Source organism: Rhinolophus ferrumequinum, chromosome X (assembly GCF_004115265.2).
Source record: "Rhinolophus ferrumequinum isolate MPI-CBG mRhiFer1 chromosome X, mRhiFer1_v1.p, whole genome shotgun sequence".
NCBI lineage: Eukaryota > Metazoa > Chordata > Mammalia > Chiroptera > Rhinolophidae > Rhinolophus > Rhinolophus ferrumequinum.
The window spans coordinates 38,675,280-38,693,400 of NC_046284.1; the positions used below are offsets into that span (position 1 = coordinate 38,675,280).

The 18,121-nt window shown below is 38.7% G+C and overlaps 1 protein-coding gene across 6 annotated transcripts in view; it reads left to right on the forward strand.

The window, feature by feature from the left end:
- The first annotated feature begins 6,290 nt into the window (after positions 1-6,290).
- The window catches only part of KLHL13 (kelch like family member 13), a 231,580-nt gene continuing 219,749 nt past the window's right edge, over positions 6,291-18,121 (forward strand). The window contains exon 1 of one of the 6 annotated variants that reach the window (XM_033112321.1): positions 6,291-6,305. The gene's annotated coding sequence lies outside the window, so the exon portion shown is untranslated. Of the gene's footprint in view, positions 6,306-6,648; positions 7,143-18,121 lie in introns of those variants that run through there. The other 5 variants (XM_033112303.1, XM_033112314.1, XM_033112334.1 and 2 more) reach the window with 5 other exon arrangements.

An 18,121-nucleotide genomic window follows, 5' to 3' on the forward strand; every position in this document is an offset into this window, starting at 1 on the left:
GTATTGGCAGAAAAACAGACACGTAGACCAATGGATTGGAACTGAGAACTCAGAAATAAAACCACATGAATATGGACAGATAATTTTTGACAAATGAGCAAAAAACATGCAATGGAGAAAAGGTAGCCTCTTCAATAAACGGTGCTGGGAGAGTTGGAAAGTCACGTGCAAGAGAATGAAACTGGACTGCTATCTGTCACCATGTACCAAAATTAATTCAAAATGTATCGAAGACTTAAGCATAAGACCTGAAACAATAAACTGCTTAGAAGAAAACATAGGTACTAAACTTATGGACCTTGGGTTCAAAGAGCATTTTATGAATTTGACTCCAAAGGCAAGGGAAGTAAAAGCTAAAATGAATGAATGGGACTATATGAAGCTTAAAAGCTTCTGCACAGCAAAAGAAACTATCGACAAAAGAAAGAGGCAACCAACTGAATGGCAGAAGATTTTTGCAAACAGTGCCTCCAATAAGGGGCTAATATTCAAAATATACAAGGAACTCATGCAACTCTTGAATCTGCAACTCAAAAAAACAAACAACCCAATTGAAAAATGGGCAGAGAACCTGAAGAGACATTTCTCCAAAGAGGACATACAAATGGCAAATAGACATATGAAAAAATGCTCAACATCACTAATCATCAGAGAAATGCAAATAAAATCCACAATGAGATATCACTTCACCCCAGTTAGAATGGCTCTCATCAACAAGACAAATAATAAGTGTTGGAGAGGCTGTGGGGAAAAAGGAACCCTCATACACTGTTGGTGGGAAGGCAGACTGGTGCAGCCATTATGGAAGGCAGTGTGGAGGTTCCTCAAAAAATTAAAAATAGAATTACGTTATGACCCAGCAATCCCTCTCTTGGGTATCTACCCAAAAAATCTGAAAACATTTATCCATAAAGACACGTAAGCTCCAATGTTCATTGCAGCTTTATTTATGGTGGGCAAGACATGGAAGCAACCAAAATGTCTTTCGATAGATGAATGGTTAAAGAAGTTGTGTTATATTCACCGAGTTTAATACTATTCTGCAGTAAGAAAAGATGAAATAGGACCATTTGTGACGACATGGATGGATCTTGAGAATATAATGCAAAGCAAAATAAGTCAGACAGAAAATTCAGAGAACCATATGATTTCACTGATATGTGGTATATAAACCCAAAACAACAAAAGTACAAGACAAACAATTGAGAAACAAAAACTCATAGACACAGACAATAGTTTAGTGGTTACCAGTGGTTAAGGGAGGAGGGGATTGGTAGATGAGGGTAAAGGGGATCAAATATATGGTGATCAAAGGAGAACTGACTCTGAGTGGTGAGCACACAGTTGGATTTATGGGTGATATAATACAGAATTTTACACCTGAGATGTATGTAACTTTACTAACAATTGTCACCCCAATAAACTTTAAAAAAAAAGCAAAAAGAAAAGACACAGAGAAAGAAGTCAATTGAGACAGAGAAACTGTGGACCCTTTGGGTAGTGGGGGTTTCTTTGGGGTTCTAGTTCTTTGTGCAGTGGAGACATTGTCTAGATAGACAGGGATAGAAAAGGAAGCCTCTTCAATAAACGGTGCTGGGAGAGTTGGAAAGTCACGTGCAAGAGAATGAAACTGGACTGCTATCTGTCACCATGTACCAAAATTAATTCAAAATGGATCGAAGACTTAAGCATAAGACCTGAAACAATAAACTGCATAGAAGAAAACATAGGTACTAAACTTATGGATTTGGGTTCAAAGAGCATTTTATGAATTTGACTCCAAAGGCAAGGGAAGTAAAAGCTAAAATGAATGAATGAAATCTTCTCCCATTCAGTTGGTTGCCTCTTTCTTTTGTCGATAGTTTCTTTTGCTGTGCAGCTCATCCTATAACTTTATTTTTAGAACCCTGTGCTTCCAGACTTCCCAGGAAAATTTTGATTCTTAACCATCCAAATTTGAGCTCCTTTAAGTATTAATCATATAGGAGCTGTGTTGCGAAGTCAGCTCTGAAAAGTTTTGACATAAGAGGTCAGTAATATAATCTTCTCTAGGTTCCTCCTCCCTCCCACACAAAATAAATTTAGTGTAGTTCATGGCTAGGGTTATGCTTGATGTTAGAAAATCTGTACAGTTCTTTTAGGTCTTTTCCTCCCTCTGATTCCTGAAGCTCAATCTTGAGCTCTCCTTGAAGCCCACTTAAGAGCTCACATATTCTAGAACTGCTTATCTGACGAAGGGGATAGGAACATGTTGGTATCTCTTTACTTAGTGCGTATTTATTTCTGTATTTAAACAGCCCCATCTAACCGTGTGTGTGTGTGTGTGTGTGTGTGTGTGTGTGTGTGTGTGTGTGTGTGTGTGTGTATTGTGGCTACTTTTCTAGCTTAGTTTGTGAAAACTTTTTCTTTATTCTGTTCATTATTCCACTCTATGGAGCGAGTAATGGGCTAAGCAGACACCTGTGGGCTCTCCATAAATACTGCTTCCATTCAGTAATGGACGAGATGAGTGTTTCAAAGAAATGCAAATTGAGTAGAGAGGCAAAATGGTACAGTTTAATTTGTTCTTTAATCAATGTTAAGGCAATCAAAATTCTTTGGGTTCACATTTATTTGGCACATAGCAAGCAGGCTTGCAAATGTTTCTTGACATAGTTGGCATTAGTCATGGCTTGATGCTATTTGGGGTGTGTGTTTGTGTTTGCGTGTGTGTATGTGTGCATATGTGTGTGTGTCCACATCTGTCTGTATAGCCTCTGTTTTGGTGAATTTTTAAAAATATATAATTAAACTGGTGCTGTCAAACTGTCGGGGGCGGGCATGATAGGCAGAATTCTAAGATGACCTCTAGGATTCTTGCCCTCTGGTGTACATGCCCTGAATATCCCCCTCCCCCTAAATGTTGAGACCTGTGAACATGCTGAGAGGTTATTCCAATGATTAGGTTACATTATATGACAAAAGTGAAGAGATTTTAAAGTTGTAATTAAAGTCTCTTCCAGAAGAGAGAGTTCTGCTGACTTATACAAAGCAAACAGCCATGTTGTAAATGGCCTATGGAGAGGGGCAGTCTCTAGAGCCTGTAGATGCTGAGGGTCTCAGTCCTCCAACGATAATGAATGGAATTCAGAAAACAACCTGAATGAGCTTGAAGAGGACTCTGAGTTCCATATGAACACAGCCGACACCTTGATTTCAGCCTTATAAAACCCTGAGCAATTTACCCAGCTCAGCCGTGACTGGATTCATGACCCCTGGACACTGAGAAAATAAATGTGTGTGGTTTTAGACTGGTCACCAAGTTTGTGGTGATTTGTTACACAGCAATTAACAATATCAAATACAGAGCTTACTCTAGCTGGCATTTAAAATGTCTGCCATTATGTTAGTTTGTTAGAGCTGTCATAACAAAGACTAGATTCTTTAAACGACAATAAACGGACATTTTCTCACAGTTCTCATAGAAGCTATGTGTCCAAGATCAAGGTGTCAGCAGGTTTGGTTTCTTCTGAGGCCTCTTTCCTTGACTTGCAGATGGCCACCTTCTCACTGTGTCCTCATGTGGTCTTTCCTCTGTGGGCATGCATGTATGTGTCCTAATCTCCTCTTCTCATAAGGGCAATAATCATGTTAGATTAGGTCCCAACCTAAAGATCTCATTTTAACACAATTACCTCTTTAAGCAATTTATCTCACAATAAGATTGTATTTTGAGGTTCTGGGGGTTAAGTTTTCAACATATGAATTTTAAGGGTGGGGACAGAATTCAGCCCATAATAGCCATCATCCTTCTCTGTATTTTTTTTTTTACCACTAATATTTTGTTTTGACTTTTTTTCTTATTCCCTGGACCTCTGTTACATCTCCCCATTCCTCAGATTTTTGTTGTACTATTTCAAATGGTTTTCCTAGTTTTTGACCTTTTTGGCTACAGGTTAACATAAAATTCTTCATAATTACCTTTCTAGCTTCTAGTGGCCAGTCTGATATTAACAAAACCATTGTCTTACATTTGTGTGTGCGTGTGTGTGTGTATGGTTTGTTTTTGTTTTTGTTTTACAAGTTTACAAGGCACTTTCACAAGCCTTGTTTATTGAAACCCAGAAAAATACTGTGAGGCAGTTCAGTCCAATATCATTATTATCCCCACTCTAAATTCAGGAAAACACTCAGAGAGGTGATGGGGCTAACTTAATGTCACATAGCACAAAAGTGTCCTCTGACTCCAAGATAGAGTGTCTGCCCACTAGATTAAATATCCAAAACATCCTAACCCAAACAGCAACTAATTCCTACTGAATAAGTGTATTTTTAATATCTTATTACTACCTGTTTGCTCAAATGCTGATTCTATAATTGCCTACATCTTTGCTGTGTACCCTGAAGGGTTTTCACATTGTGTGAAAAAGCTCTACTGGGACCACACCTGATTATCCCATTTTCCCTGTAATTTCTATTTCAGAACTTACTGTAAAATGACCTCATCTGAACCTTTTCATGGCAGGGAGGGATATAGCCATGACTTGGATGTATATCAGCTCAGTTTGTATTTATTTCAACCTACGTGTCAGGCTTTTCGTACAGGTTGAAATTGATTGCTTTAAACATATCTTTTTAATGAAAATGAAAACATCTGTTACCAGGTGCTTTCCACCTAATAGGCATTTTGTTTGTACAGTAGTCCCCCCATCCACGATTTTGCTTTCATTTACCTATGGACAATCATGGTCTGAAATTATTAAATGGAAAATTGCAGAAACACATAGTTCATAAGTTTTAAATTGTGCACCATTCTGAGTAGTATGATGAAATCTTGCATCCTACTGATCCATCCGGCCAGGGATGTGAATCATCCCTTTGTCCAGTGTCCCCATGCTGTATATGCTACTTGCACGTTGGTCACTTAGTAGCTGTCTTTGTTATCAGATCAACTGACTGTGGTATTGCAGTGCTTGTGTTCAAGTCACTCTTATTTTACTCAATAATGGCCCCAAAGTGCAAGAGTAGTGATACTGGCAATTCAGATATGCTAAAAATAAGCCATAAAATGCTTCCTTTAAGCGAAAAGATTAAAGTTTTTGACTTAATAAGGAAAGGAAAAAATTGTATGCTGAGGTTGCTAAGATATAAGGTAAGAACGAATCTTCTGCCCATGAAATTGTGAAGAACGAAAAAGAAATTTGTGCTAGTTTTGTTGTTGCATCTCAAACTAAAAGTTTCAGACACAGTGCATGATAAGTGTTTAGTTAAGTTGGAAAAGACATTATTTGTGGGTGGGAAATATGAACAGAAAACGTGTTCCGATTGATGGTAATGTGTTGCTTCAGAAAGCATTGAGCCAATATGACGACTTCAGTAAGGGACCTCCTGAAACAAATGACACCAAGCCATTTACTGCAAGTAAGGGGTGGCTACACAGATTCAGGAATAGGTTTGGACTGGAAAATAGAAAAAATACTGAAGAGAGAGAGAACATTCACATAACTTTTATTACAGACAGTAAATTGTTGTCAATCTCTTACTGTATTTGATTTGTAAATTAAATTTTATCATAGGTATGTGTGTTTAGGAAAAAACATAGTATAGATAAGGTTTGGTACTATCCACATTTTCAGGCATCCACTGGGGAACTGCTGTAATGTAGGTATACAATAATTATTCAATAAGCATGGTGGGGAAGCCAATGAATTCACCCTGTTAATGAAGACAAATTGTGTAAAACACACTGACAGGTAATAGATAATGCAAATTCCATATGTGTTTGGAGTTCTTTCTTACTTATTCACCAGTTTGATAAGGCCTAACAATGTGGTCAGATCTTTAGTTCTAGCAAATTTTTGCGTAGCTGATTATTTTCAAAGTTATCAGAAACCCACAACTAGAATTTCTGTGCATTCAATTTGAAATACCAAGTCAGCAATGTTGAGATTTCAAATTCCTGAACGGTTTAATGGTAGGCAATGGGAGAAATACTAGGAAACATAAAGAACATAAAGATCCTAGTCCTTGCTCTGCCCCTTACTAATTGTGTAATCTTGGACAACTTCTTTGACCTTTACGCTTCAGTATATTGTCACCTGAAAAATAGAAATAATAATGTGGACCTCGTGGAGTAGCTATGAGTAAACAGTTCAGCTGTTGGTTCATAGTAAACACTCAGTAAGACGTTGAACTGCTGTATTTGTTGTTATTCTTCCTCTTTGTTAATACTCTGTAGTGCGGCATGGAGGAGAGAGATGAAGCCGTCATCGCACTTCAGGAGTGATTAACAGTTATGTGGGAGCCTGGGTCAGGTTTATTTTGAGGTGAGTGCCCCACCGAGGTGAAACACACCGTGTGTCCAGACCCTCCGTGAATATGGGAGGCTGTGATAAGGGCTGGTAAGAGGCATAGGCAGGAGGCACAGGCGGGCCTCCTGTTGGAGTGGCTAAGCGGGACTGCAGTTCCTGGACACTTGACAGTGTCACCTCCCCTTGCCTCCAGGGCACTAGAAGCCATGTGTGCTCCAACGCGAGAGCTCTGGTTTCGGAGACGTGAGGGCCACTTGGCAGTCACCCCCTCTCCAGGGCCACCTCGCTACTCACAGCTACGGTGGAGAAGTTGTGCTCGGACCCTCCGCACGATCCTAGCCCAGCTCCCTCGCCTCCCGCGCAGGCGCCGCCAGGGCCACCCGCCGCCATGTTTCTCCCATCCGCGCGCCCTTCCTCTCTTCCCCCCTCCTCTCCTTAACCAGGCTCCCGCCCCCTGCCTCTCCCCACACCCCTCGGTGAGGTCAGGCGGAGGCGCTGCCGCTGTGGCCGCCGCAGCTCCGCTCCTATTCCGGGTAAGCCCGGAACACGGACTTTTGAAAATAACTGGAGCGACGTTCGGGTTAGGGTCCGCGCTCTCCGCCTGCGCGAGGACAGGGCGAAGTGACCAGGGCGAGCTGGGGGTGAGGAAGTGCGGGGACCGGTTCCCTGTAGCAAGAGGGAGCCGTGGCTGCGCCGCGCGACTCGCTTTTTGGCCCTCGGAGCGCAGCAGCTGGTGGACAGGCGGCTGGACGCTGGGACGCGGCTAACAAGGTGAGGCAGGGTCCTGAAGTTGTAGGGGCTCCATCGGCCGCCTCCCCCCGTCTCGGACTCGGCGACACGAGCCTGTGAGCGGTAAGGAGTTCGGATCTGTACCAGGGGTAGAGGGACAGGGACCTAGCTTCTCTCTTTGCATGCCCCCCGCTCTTTCTGTCGCGTGCTACTCCTCGTCCTCATCTCTGCACCTTCTCATCCCTACTTCCCGGACTAGCTAGCTTTGCCAGACGCCTGGGTTCTTTTAGGACCCCAGAACGCAATTTCCTTTGCTTGTTTGTTATTCCTCCAGGATCGTCTAGTTCAGGCGTTGCTGTCTTTGCCCTGACAGTTTGGGGTCTCTCAGTCCGTTTGGTCCCCACTGTCGCTTGCCTTCTAACAGTTTCTGCTTTGTGCCTCCCAACTCATCCGTTCCTCAGAATCGTATAACTTGGGAGGCTTCGCTGCTGGCTTCCTAGTCAGGAGCACTCGCCTCCTCCTCCAAGCTTTTAACTCTGCTCTGAACGTCTTCATCTCTTTATGTCTTGGCTTCTTTAGTTTAATCACAGTTGACTGATGATTTTCTTGGAAGCTTGCAGTCTAACAGCCTACAGTTTACTGCAAGTAACTGATCCTCTAGTAAATATCAGCTAAGGACCTTAAAAGCTTCTTTCTAGGTTTCAGTAACTTAGTCCAACAACCATAGCCACTTAAAATGTTTGTATGTTTGTATGTAATCGTAGAACATGGCCCTAAATCTGATTTTTCCCCCCGCTGCTGAGCACGCCTGGTGGGGGGTGGGCAGAGAGGGAGACAGGGGGAGACAGAGAGAGGGAGAGATGGGGTAGGGGGAGAGAGAGAGAGAGAGAGAGAGAGAGAGAGAGAGAGAGAGAGAGAGAGAGAGAGAGAGAGGGGAAAGATTGATTATTGACTTTTGATGGCTGGCTCCATCTCTCCATCTGCAAACTGGGATGTTCGTGGTTTTAATGTATGGTAGTCAGAGGACTCTAGTGGTTTGGGATCAGTCACTCAAGTTAGCATAGGCTGGTTACTAAGCATATTGTATGGTAACTGAGAGACTCTGGGTTTAAAAGAGTCCCTGTTGGATAGGCACCTGCTTTTTTTTTTTTTAAAGAAGCCACAGTTTCTTACATTAGATTCCATATTTGCATAAACCTTCAAGAAACGGCATTAAAAAAACATGCATTTAAAAAAGAGACTACTTTTCTGTGGATTGGAGATTAATTTGCTTAAGTTGATTTCCCATAGCACCACTTTTTCTGTCAGCAATATCACCTTATCCCTATACAGTTGCCCTGAAGAAAATTGAATGGAGAAACTGAAAGTGGAGGTACATAGTGAACTAGCACATGCTGATGTTTTGTGGTTGTGTTTTTGGAAATGGCTATAGCTAGTGCTCAAATTGGAAAGCTGAGAAAAATGAAATAATTAAGCAGTGATTACATCATTGTACATATAAAAAAAAGTAGCTTCCTTAACTGCCAGTTCTTCTTAATATCCTATTACTTAACAGTGATAGAACTGTTTGCTTGATGTGTGACCAGATGTTGCTGTTGACATAGTGTGTGCTAATTGGTAGTAATCTCAGAAGAAACCAAGTTGTAAATGAAGATAACCCCAAATTTCACTGTCCTGGTAGCACTTTTTTTGGCAGTGAGACCATGAATGTAGTTTCTGCTGCAACATCAAATGATGCATTTTGAAAACAGACAAATATAAGCCTCAATTTCCTAAGGTGTTTTATCTGTATTTTTATAAGCACAATTTGAAAAGTGTGGTGTGACTATACGGAGTTTTAAGTTGATGTTCTGAGGAAAGTGGTTTTTACAGGAACAGTAAAAAATGTTGATTATCAATTTAGTTAGATGGTTTGCAGGTGATATGTAGTTTCCCTTATTCATTTAGAAAATTTTTGATTTCACTTTAGTTCTATTAAAAAATGGACTATAGTAGGGAAAGGGGATTTATACTAATAGGGCCATCCTTCTAAATCTGTAATTTTCTTGGCAATCTACTCTGGAAAGATATACAAACTTGCAAGTTGTTTCAAGGAAAATAATTTATATCATGCTATTTTTTCCTTTTATTATTATTCATACTAAGTCTCAGCTAAGACTGCCACTAATGTGAACTCGTTATGTTTGGGGGGGGGGTGAAATGTGGATGTGAGTTTATTATAAGCATTTTGATCTGAATCTTTTCAATATGTTTCAATATGTATTTCATACCCATCTGGTACACCTAGAAGTTATCATACTGGATGTTTCTGATGATACTAAACGTAACTGCAGTTGAGTATTGAATTCTCTTCTTTTTTCATTTTCTTTGCATTTTAAATTACTTTTCTTCCATGTTATTTGACTTACAGTAGTGAAATGAGACTAACCAATTTTCAAATTGTTTGATTTTATTGATGTTGAATAAACTACTACAACCCCTTCAAAGTATTTCTTTTCCCATAAATCCATTGGTTGAAACTGATATATTTTTATTGCAGTGAAATAACATAATAGTTTGTCAGTCATTATCAGATTTCAGAAAATGTAAAAAACGCATGGAAAAAGGAACAGCTCCAGAGGAAACATCTCAAAATTAGGGGGGGAAAGGCTTTTTCAAATTACTGACATTCGTAGCAATCAGCCTTTAAATATATTGTTCATTTAGTAATTTATTTTACAAGATCTTTTGAGCCCCTTCTATTTGTCATGCTGCTGTATTAGGCACAATGATAAATCTTACAAGGAATGTTCTTTGCTCTTGGGGAGTTTCACAGAGGTTATATTCCACCAAGCAATATAGACAATAAACAAGTAAACAAAAGAAGATCCTTATAGATTGCAGTAAGAAAAATGAAGGAAATGAGTAGCAAAGTATGATAATGGAGATCTGGGAAGGGACTAATTAGCTACTGTGGTGGTCAGGAAAGGCCTCTCAGCGAAGGTGACCTTTGAACGAGAAAAAAGACCTGAAAGAGAAAAAAGAATGAGCCTACCTTGTGAAGAGCAGAGAGAAGAAAAAGTGCTAAGGCTTTGAGGCAGAAAGACAAACTTGGGGTGTTTGAGGAACTGAAAGCAAGCCAGTATGGCTGGAGCCTAGTGAGCTAGGTGGGTGGCGGGGAGTGGTTAAAGATGTTAGAGAGCTTGTCAGATAATAGATAATGCTGGGCTTGGAGATTCTGAGAAAGAATTTGGGTTTGATTCTCAGAACAATGGGAAGCCATTGAAGAGTCTTTGTTAACTACTTTTCTGTGGAAGGTCACTGGCTGAAAAAAAAAGTGGAGATAGAGATTTGTTTTGCAGAGATAAACAGAATATCTACCTACTCAGTTGTTTAAGTTAAGACCTGAGAATGAAAAACGTTGTTTGATATGTTTGCTTCATATATATGTAGTCCTCTATTCTGTTTAGATAGGGGATAGGGAAATGGGAACTTGGAGGTGAGTACGGAGGTGAGTACTTTCCACTGTCACACACTCACCTGTGCACTGAGGTAAGTTGTCACCAACTTTATTAAAAATCAGATCATTGTTCAACTTAATAATTTGTTTTTCAAAGAATGTTTTCTCACAGAAATGTGTTTCCTAGAAGGTTTTGGCATATAAAGGAATAATTTAGGTTTTAGAAATGGCCTTTGGGATTTTAAGAGGAGTTTGCCATTTTCCTTTAGGGGTTGTCTTCTCCATTTTAAAATTGCCACACCTTTATTCTTTGAGAGATCAGGGCTACTCTATTTCTTGATGTTTAAATGAATTTAGACTTGGCATTTATTTTGTTGTCCTGAGCCCTTTCTTGAAAGCAATCCAGCTTTGAGGTCTATTTGGCCCCAAATAGCAATGCAGGCAGTCATTGACATTCTGTAGGGGTAAATCCTAATATTGTGGGGTATTAAACTACAAAATAACCTTCATTGACTCCTGCAGCGCCTAGTTCTAACTCCTTAATTTAGCACTCAAGGATTCTAAATGATTTGACTCAGGCCTACTGTCCTACATGTCCTTATTATTCTCTTACACAAATCCTCTGTTGGTTTAAATGGAGTTTTTTCCAGTTGGGAACTTTTGTCTTAGCATTATTCTTGGCATAGAGTAGGTGCACAGTAACTGCTTGTTGAATGGATGCCATGCCATCATCCATTTGCAAAGCCCTTCACGTTCCTTTCTGTCATTGCAAATCCCAACACTAGTCAAGGAACAGTTCAAATTCCACGTCCTATTATGCCATCACCAAGACCTGATCTCTGAACGTGAATAGCAGTCACACTTGTCATGTGTATCATAATTGCAGTAAGTCCTCACTTAACGTTGGCTATAGGTTCTGCAACTTTAAGTGAAATGATATAACGAAACCTATTTTACCACTGGCTAATTGATAAAACAAGGGTTAAGTTCCTTCAGTATCTCATCAACGGTATAATGAAACGACATTGAACAAGATGACGTTATTTGAGGACCTGCTGTATGTTCATTTGACGCCTGGCCATCTCTCCACTGGTCTCCAGCTCCAAGAAGGCGACCTGGATCTTGTCTGATTTGCGCATTCTTGTATCCTGAGCACCTGGCACATGGTATGATCCCCTATGAATTGTTGTTGAATAATGAATAAATGATGCCTTGTGTTGTGCCTCCTATTATTGTTTTGGATCCTTAAATTGTTTAATACTGTTTTACTTTTCACATGTTTGTTGTTCTCAAGTGGTTTCTAAGAATGGTCATAGAGCATAGTTGTTAAGAGCACAATTCTGGAGCTAGGCTTCCTGGGATCCAGTTCTGGCTAGGAGCCTTACTAGCTGTGGGACACAGGGTGAGTTAGTTAACCTCTCTCTACCTCATATTTTTCATGTGTAAAATAGGAATAATAGAACTTACCTCTTAGGGTACTTACTATAAGGATTAAATAGGATTATATGAGTTAGGTCTACGATTTGTTGATTGCAATTTTTAAATTTCAAAAACTTTAGTATCCTAAGCGGTAAAATGAGGATTAAATGAGTTAGGTCTACGATTTGCTGATTGCAATTTTTAAATTTCAAAACCTCTAAAAACTTATAAAATTTTCATTTGGTAAGTTAGGAGCCAAAACTCAGGTGATGAACATCTGACTTGAACTGATGTGAGGGTAGTTATAGTCTTTATTCTGTTTAATGTTAATCTTTATTTGGTTTTGCTATAGAATTAGTAATATGTTTATGGGGCAGTGCCTCAGGCCCTACTGGAGTATTACATAATATATAGAGTATGCAGGTTATTGCCTATCCGAAAGGTTGGACATTTCTGAATTTGGAAACACGTCTGGCACCAGGGCCTTGCACATAGTAAGTTGATGCTGTTGGTGATAATTAGGGAGGTAAATAGACTGTTTCATGCTTCTTAATACCTTGCTTATATTAGTTACCATGTAAATACGTGCTGGTTTATTCATGCAACAACTCTGAATAGAGGACTGGCTGAATAAGCATCATTTTGTCATAGGAAAACAGATATGGCTGGGTCACATGGTTGAAATGAGCAAAGACCCAGGTCGGCCTTCCTTCCTTCCTTCCTTCCTTCCTTCCTTCCTTCCTTCCTTCCTTCCTTCCTTCCTTCCTTCCTTCCTTCCTTCCTTCCTTCCTTTCTTCCTTCCTTCCTATCAAGGAGGGCGCAGCTCACAGTGGCCCATGCGGGGATCAAACTGGCATACTTGGTGTTATTAGCACCACGCTCTAACCAACTGAGCTAACAAGACCCAGGTCTTTCAATACTCTTTCATCTAGTACCATTAAAAGTATTTGATTTTTGTTTTTCTTGTGTTACTTAAACAAAGATCTGCTTCTTTAGGGTGAGTCTTTTTGGGGGTTGGGAGAGGATTCAGTTAAGAATTTATTTAATGTGATTAGACACTTATTCTTTGCAGTTGCTAAACATTTATTAAACTCCTCATGTGTATAGAAATAAAACAAATGAGGCATGGTTCCTGGCCTTCAGTATTTCCGGCATCATGCATGGTTACACGGGGACAAGAGTGTTCATTACAGGTCTTTATTTTCCTCTGGAAGCTTGAAATCATTAATATTAAAAACATACAAAGGAAAACACAAGAAACAATTGAAAACTTGTCTTAGTGTCTACTATATGGAATTGGTTTTTGATTGCTCTAACCATTCCCCACCCCCTGCAGTATTATTCCTATATGACATTCTGACAGCCTTTCCAACTAATCTAAGCAAAATATGTTTTTTCATTTTCTCCCTTATCAATATTTATAAAACATAATTGGTATATTTTTTTCCTTTTCCTTTTATGGGTTTGAGCATAATTATCTCTCAAAAGATTTTCTTGCAATGTTCTTACAGTTGAAAACTAGTCCTTGAAACTATTCTGCCAATTCGGTCAACAAATATTTATTAAGTACCTATTATATTGCAGGAATTACCGTCATTTAAACAAATAGAATTTCTGTCTAGTGCTCTTTCCTTCAAACTAGAGCACACTGGGTGAGCAGGGAGGTGGCATATAGTGTGCCCCAGGAGCTGCAACATAAAGCAGCTATGTTTTCTTGAAGCATCTATCTTATACAAAGGTTTAAGAGAACATTCACTGGTAACTAATTTAAGATATTTAGCAATATTTATACAAATTCAGATACAGGCATACCTTGGAGATTTTGTAGATTTGGTTCCAGACCCCTGCAATAAAGTGAATATTGCAATAGAGTGAGTCACATGAATTTTTTGGTTTCCCAGTGCATATAAAAGTTATGTTTACACTATACTGTAGTCTATTAAGTGTGCAATAGCATGTCTAAAACACTACATACCTTAATTTAAAAATACTTTATTGCTAAAACATGCTAACCATCATCTAAGCCTGTTAGAAAAATGGTACAGATAAACTCACTTGATGAAGGGTTGCCACAAATCTTCAATTTGTTAAAAAAATGCAATATCTGCAAAGGGCAACAGAGCAAAGTGCAACAAAATGAGGTATGCCTGTACATTGTGCTTTTGAATGCAATATTCATATGAGGATATGAGGTAAAACCTAATAGTTCAGAGAAAGTCTCTGCTTGAAAGGGCAGCTGTGGTAACCCTGCTGTGACTTTGAAAAACACTGAGGCCACAGGGTGCTGTTTTGAGCCTATTCCTTTAGTCAAATACCCATATATTCTCATAGCCTTAAATTCCCATGATGACCTATGGAAAAATAATAGACATTAAATTTTCCCCCTGTGTTGCCTAATTTTCAGTTCAAGGGAATTGGTTGCTTGATAATGGTCTAAATGTTAAAATTTGTTGAATCTTAATAGAGTTCTTCATGTTGTGGGTAACAGCCAAAACTGATAGGGAAGGACTGCCAAGGGACTGATAATCTTCAAAAGAGAGCTTGTTAGAACACAATGACCATGAACTTAAACCAGCACAATTGATGGGGTCAAAGGTTTGCCCTGTTCTATTCAAATTTACCTGTGTCACCGATTAAAGTTAACTTTTACTAACTTTTTTTTTTAATTTATTGGGGTGAAAATTGCTAGTAAAATTACATAGATTTCAGGTCTAAAATTCTGTATTACATTCATCTATAAATACCATTGTGTGTTCACCACCGGGAGTCAGTTCTCCTTCCATCACCATATATTTGATCCCCCTTACCCTCATCTCCCACCCCCCAAACCCCTTACCCTCTGGTAACCACTAAACTATTGTCTGTGTCTATGAGTTTTTGTTTCTCATTTGTTTGTCTTGTTCTCTTGTTTTTGGTTCATATACCACATATCAGTGAAATCATATGGTTCTCTGCTTTTCCTATCTGACTTATTTTGCTTAGCATTATACTCTCAAGATCCATCCATGTTGTCACAAATGTTCCTATATCTTTTCTTACCGCTGAATAATATTCCATTGTGTATATATACCACAACTTCTTTATCCATTCATCTATTGAAGGACATTTTGGTTGTTTCCATGTCTTGGCCACCATAAACAAAGCTGCAATGAACATTGGAGCACACGTGTCTTTATGTATAAATGTTTTCAGATTTTTTGGGTAGATACCCAGGAGAGGGATTGCTGGGTCATATGGTATTTCTATTCATAATTTTTTGAGGAACCTCCACACTGCCTTCCATAACAGCTGCACCAGTCTGCCTTCCCACCAACAGTGTATGAGGGTTCCTTTTTCACCACAGCATCTCAAACACTTGTTACTGTTTGTCTTATTGATGATAGCAATTCTGACTGGGGTGAGGTGATATCTTATTGTGGTTTTTATTTGCATTTCTCTGATGATTAGTGATGTTGAGCATTTTTTCATATGTCTATTTGCCATTTGTATGTCCTCTTTGGAGAATTGTCTCTTCAGGTCGTCTGCCCATTTTTCAATTGGGTTGTTTGTTTTTTTGTTGTTGAGTTTCATGAGTTCCTTGTATATTTTGGATATTAGTCCCTTATCGGAGGCACTGTTTGCGAAAACCTTCTCGCATTCAGTTGGTTGCCTCTTTATTTTGTCGATGGTTTCTTTTGCTGTGTAGAAGCTTTTAAGTTTCATATAGTCCCATTCGTTTATTTTAGCTTTTACTTTCATTGCCTTTGGAGTCAAATTCATAAAATGCTCTTTGAACCCAAGGTCCATAAGTTTAGTACCTATGTTTTCTTCTATGCAGTTTATTGTGTCAGGTCTTATGCTTAAGTCTTTGATCCATTTTGAATTAATTTTGGTACATGGTGACAAATAGCAGTCCAGTTTCATTCTTTTGCACGTGGCTATCCAATTCTCCCAGCACCATTTATTGAAGAGGCTGTCTTTCCTCCATTGTATGTTTTTAACTTCTTTGTCAAAAATTATCTGTCCATATTTATGTGGTTTTATTTCTGGGTTCTCAATTCTATTCCATTGGTCTATGTGTCTGTTTTTCTGCCAATACCATGCTGTTTTGATTACTGTTGCCCTGTAGTACAAGCTAAAGTCAGGGAGTGTGATACCTCCAGTATTGTTCTTTTTTCTTAAGATTGCTTTGGCTATTCGGGGTCTTTTGTGATTCCAAACAAATCTGGTGATTTTTTGTTCTATTTCTTTAAAAAATGCCATTGGGATTTTGATGGGGATTGCATTAAATCTGTATATTGCTATGGGTAACATGGCCATTTTAACTATGTTGACTCTTCCAATCCATGAGCACGGAATGTCTTTCCATTTCTTTGTGTCTTCTTCAATTTCTTTCAAAAATTTCTTATCATTTTCAGCATATAGGTCTCTGACATCCTTGGTTAAGTTTATTCCTAGGTATTTTATTATTTTTGCTGAAATTGCAAAAGGAATTGTTTTTTGTATTTCTTTTTCTGAGATTTCATAGTTAGTATATAGGAATGCAATGGACTTTTTTACATTGATTTTGTAGCCAGCAACTTTACTGTACTTGTTGATTGCTTCTAATAGCTTTTTGGTGGAGTCTTTAGGGTTTTCTATATATAGCAACATGTCATCTGCAAAGAGTGATAATTTAACTTCATTCCCAATTTGGATGCCTTTCATTTCTTTCTCTTGACTGATTGCTCTGGAAAGGACTTCCAACACTATGTTGAAAAGCAGAGGTGATAGGGGACAGCCCTGTCGTGTTCCTGAACGTAGAGCAAAGGGTTTCAGTTTTTCACCTTTAATTATGAGATTAGCTGAGGGCTTGTCATATATGGCCTTTATTATGTTAAGGTATTTTCCTTCTATACCTATTTTATTAAGTGTTTTAATCATAAATGAATGTATCTTGTCAAATGCTTTTTCTGCATCAATTGATATAATCATATGATTTTTGTCCTTTATTTTGTTTATGTGATGTATCACATTGATGGATTTGCGGATTTTGAAGCATACTTGTGCCCCGGGGATGAACCCCACTTGGTCGCGATGAATGATCTTTTTAATGCATCGTTGTATTCGATTTGCTAGAATTTTGTTTAGGATTTTTGCATCTGTATTCATCAGAGATATTGGTCTGTAGTTTTCTTTTTTTGTGTTGTCCTTACCAAGTTTTGGTATCAGGGTAATGTTGGCCTCATAAAATGGGTTAGGGAGTACTGTCTCTTCTTCAATTTTTTGGAAGAGTATGAGCAGGATTTGTATTAGATCCTCTTTGAAGGTTTGGTAGAATTCACTAGTGAAGCCATCTGATCCTGGGCTTTTGCTTTTGGGAAGGTTTTGCATGACTGATTCAATTTCATTACTGGTGATCGATCTGTCCTTCTCTGATTTTTGTTATTGCCTTTCTTCTGCTGACCTTGGGTTTCACTTGTTCTTCTTTTTCTAGTTCTCTAAGGTGTAACATGAGGGTATTTAATTGGGATTTTTCTTGTTTCTTGAGTTAGGCCTGTAATGATATAAATTTCCCTCTTAAAACTGCTTTTGCTGTATCCCCAAAATTTTAGTAGGATGTATTTTGATTGTCATTTGTTTCTATGTATCTTTTGATATCTCCTCTAATTTCTTCTTTGACCCGGTCGTTCTTTAAAAGTATGTTGTTTAATCTCCATGTATTTGTGTTTTTTCCTGCTTTCTTTTGCAGTTGATGTCCAATTTCAAAGCCTTGTGATCAGAGAATATGCTTGATATATTTCAATCTTCTTAAATTTGCTGAGGTTATTTTTATGTCCCAATATATGGTCTATCCTTGAGAATGTTCCATGTACACTAGAAAAGAATATACAGGCTGATGTTTTAGGATGAAGTGCTCTGTATATGTCAATTATGTCTATTTCATCTAATTTGTCATTTAGGGCTGCTATTTCGTTATTTATTTTCTGTTTGCATGATCTATCCACAGCTGTCAATGATGTGTTTAAGTCCCCCTGTATAATTGTGTTTTGGTCAATTTCTCCCTTTAGTTCTGTTAGTCGTTGCTTGGTATATTTCGGTGCTCCCTGATTGGGGGCATAAATATTGATTACTGTTATGTCTTCTTGTTGTATAGTCTGCTTTACCATTATGAAATGTCCATGTTTTTCTCTTGTTACCTTTTTCACCCTGAAGTCTGTTTCATCTGATATCAGTATGGCTACATGTGATTTTCTCTGGATACCATTTGCTTGGAGTGTCAATT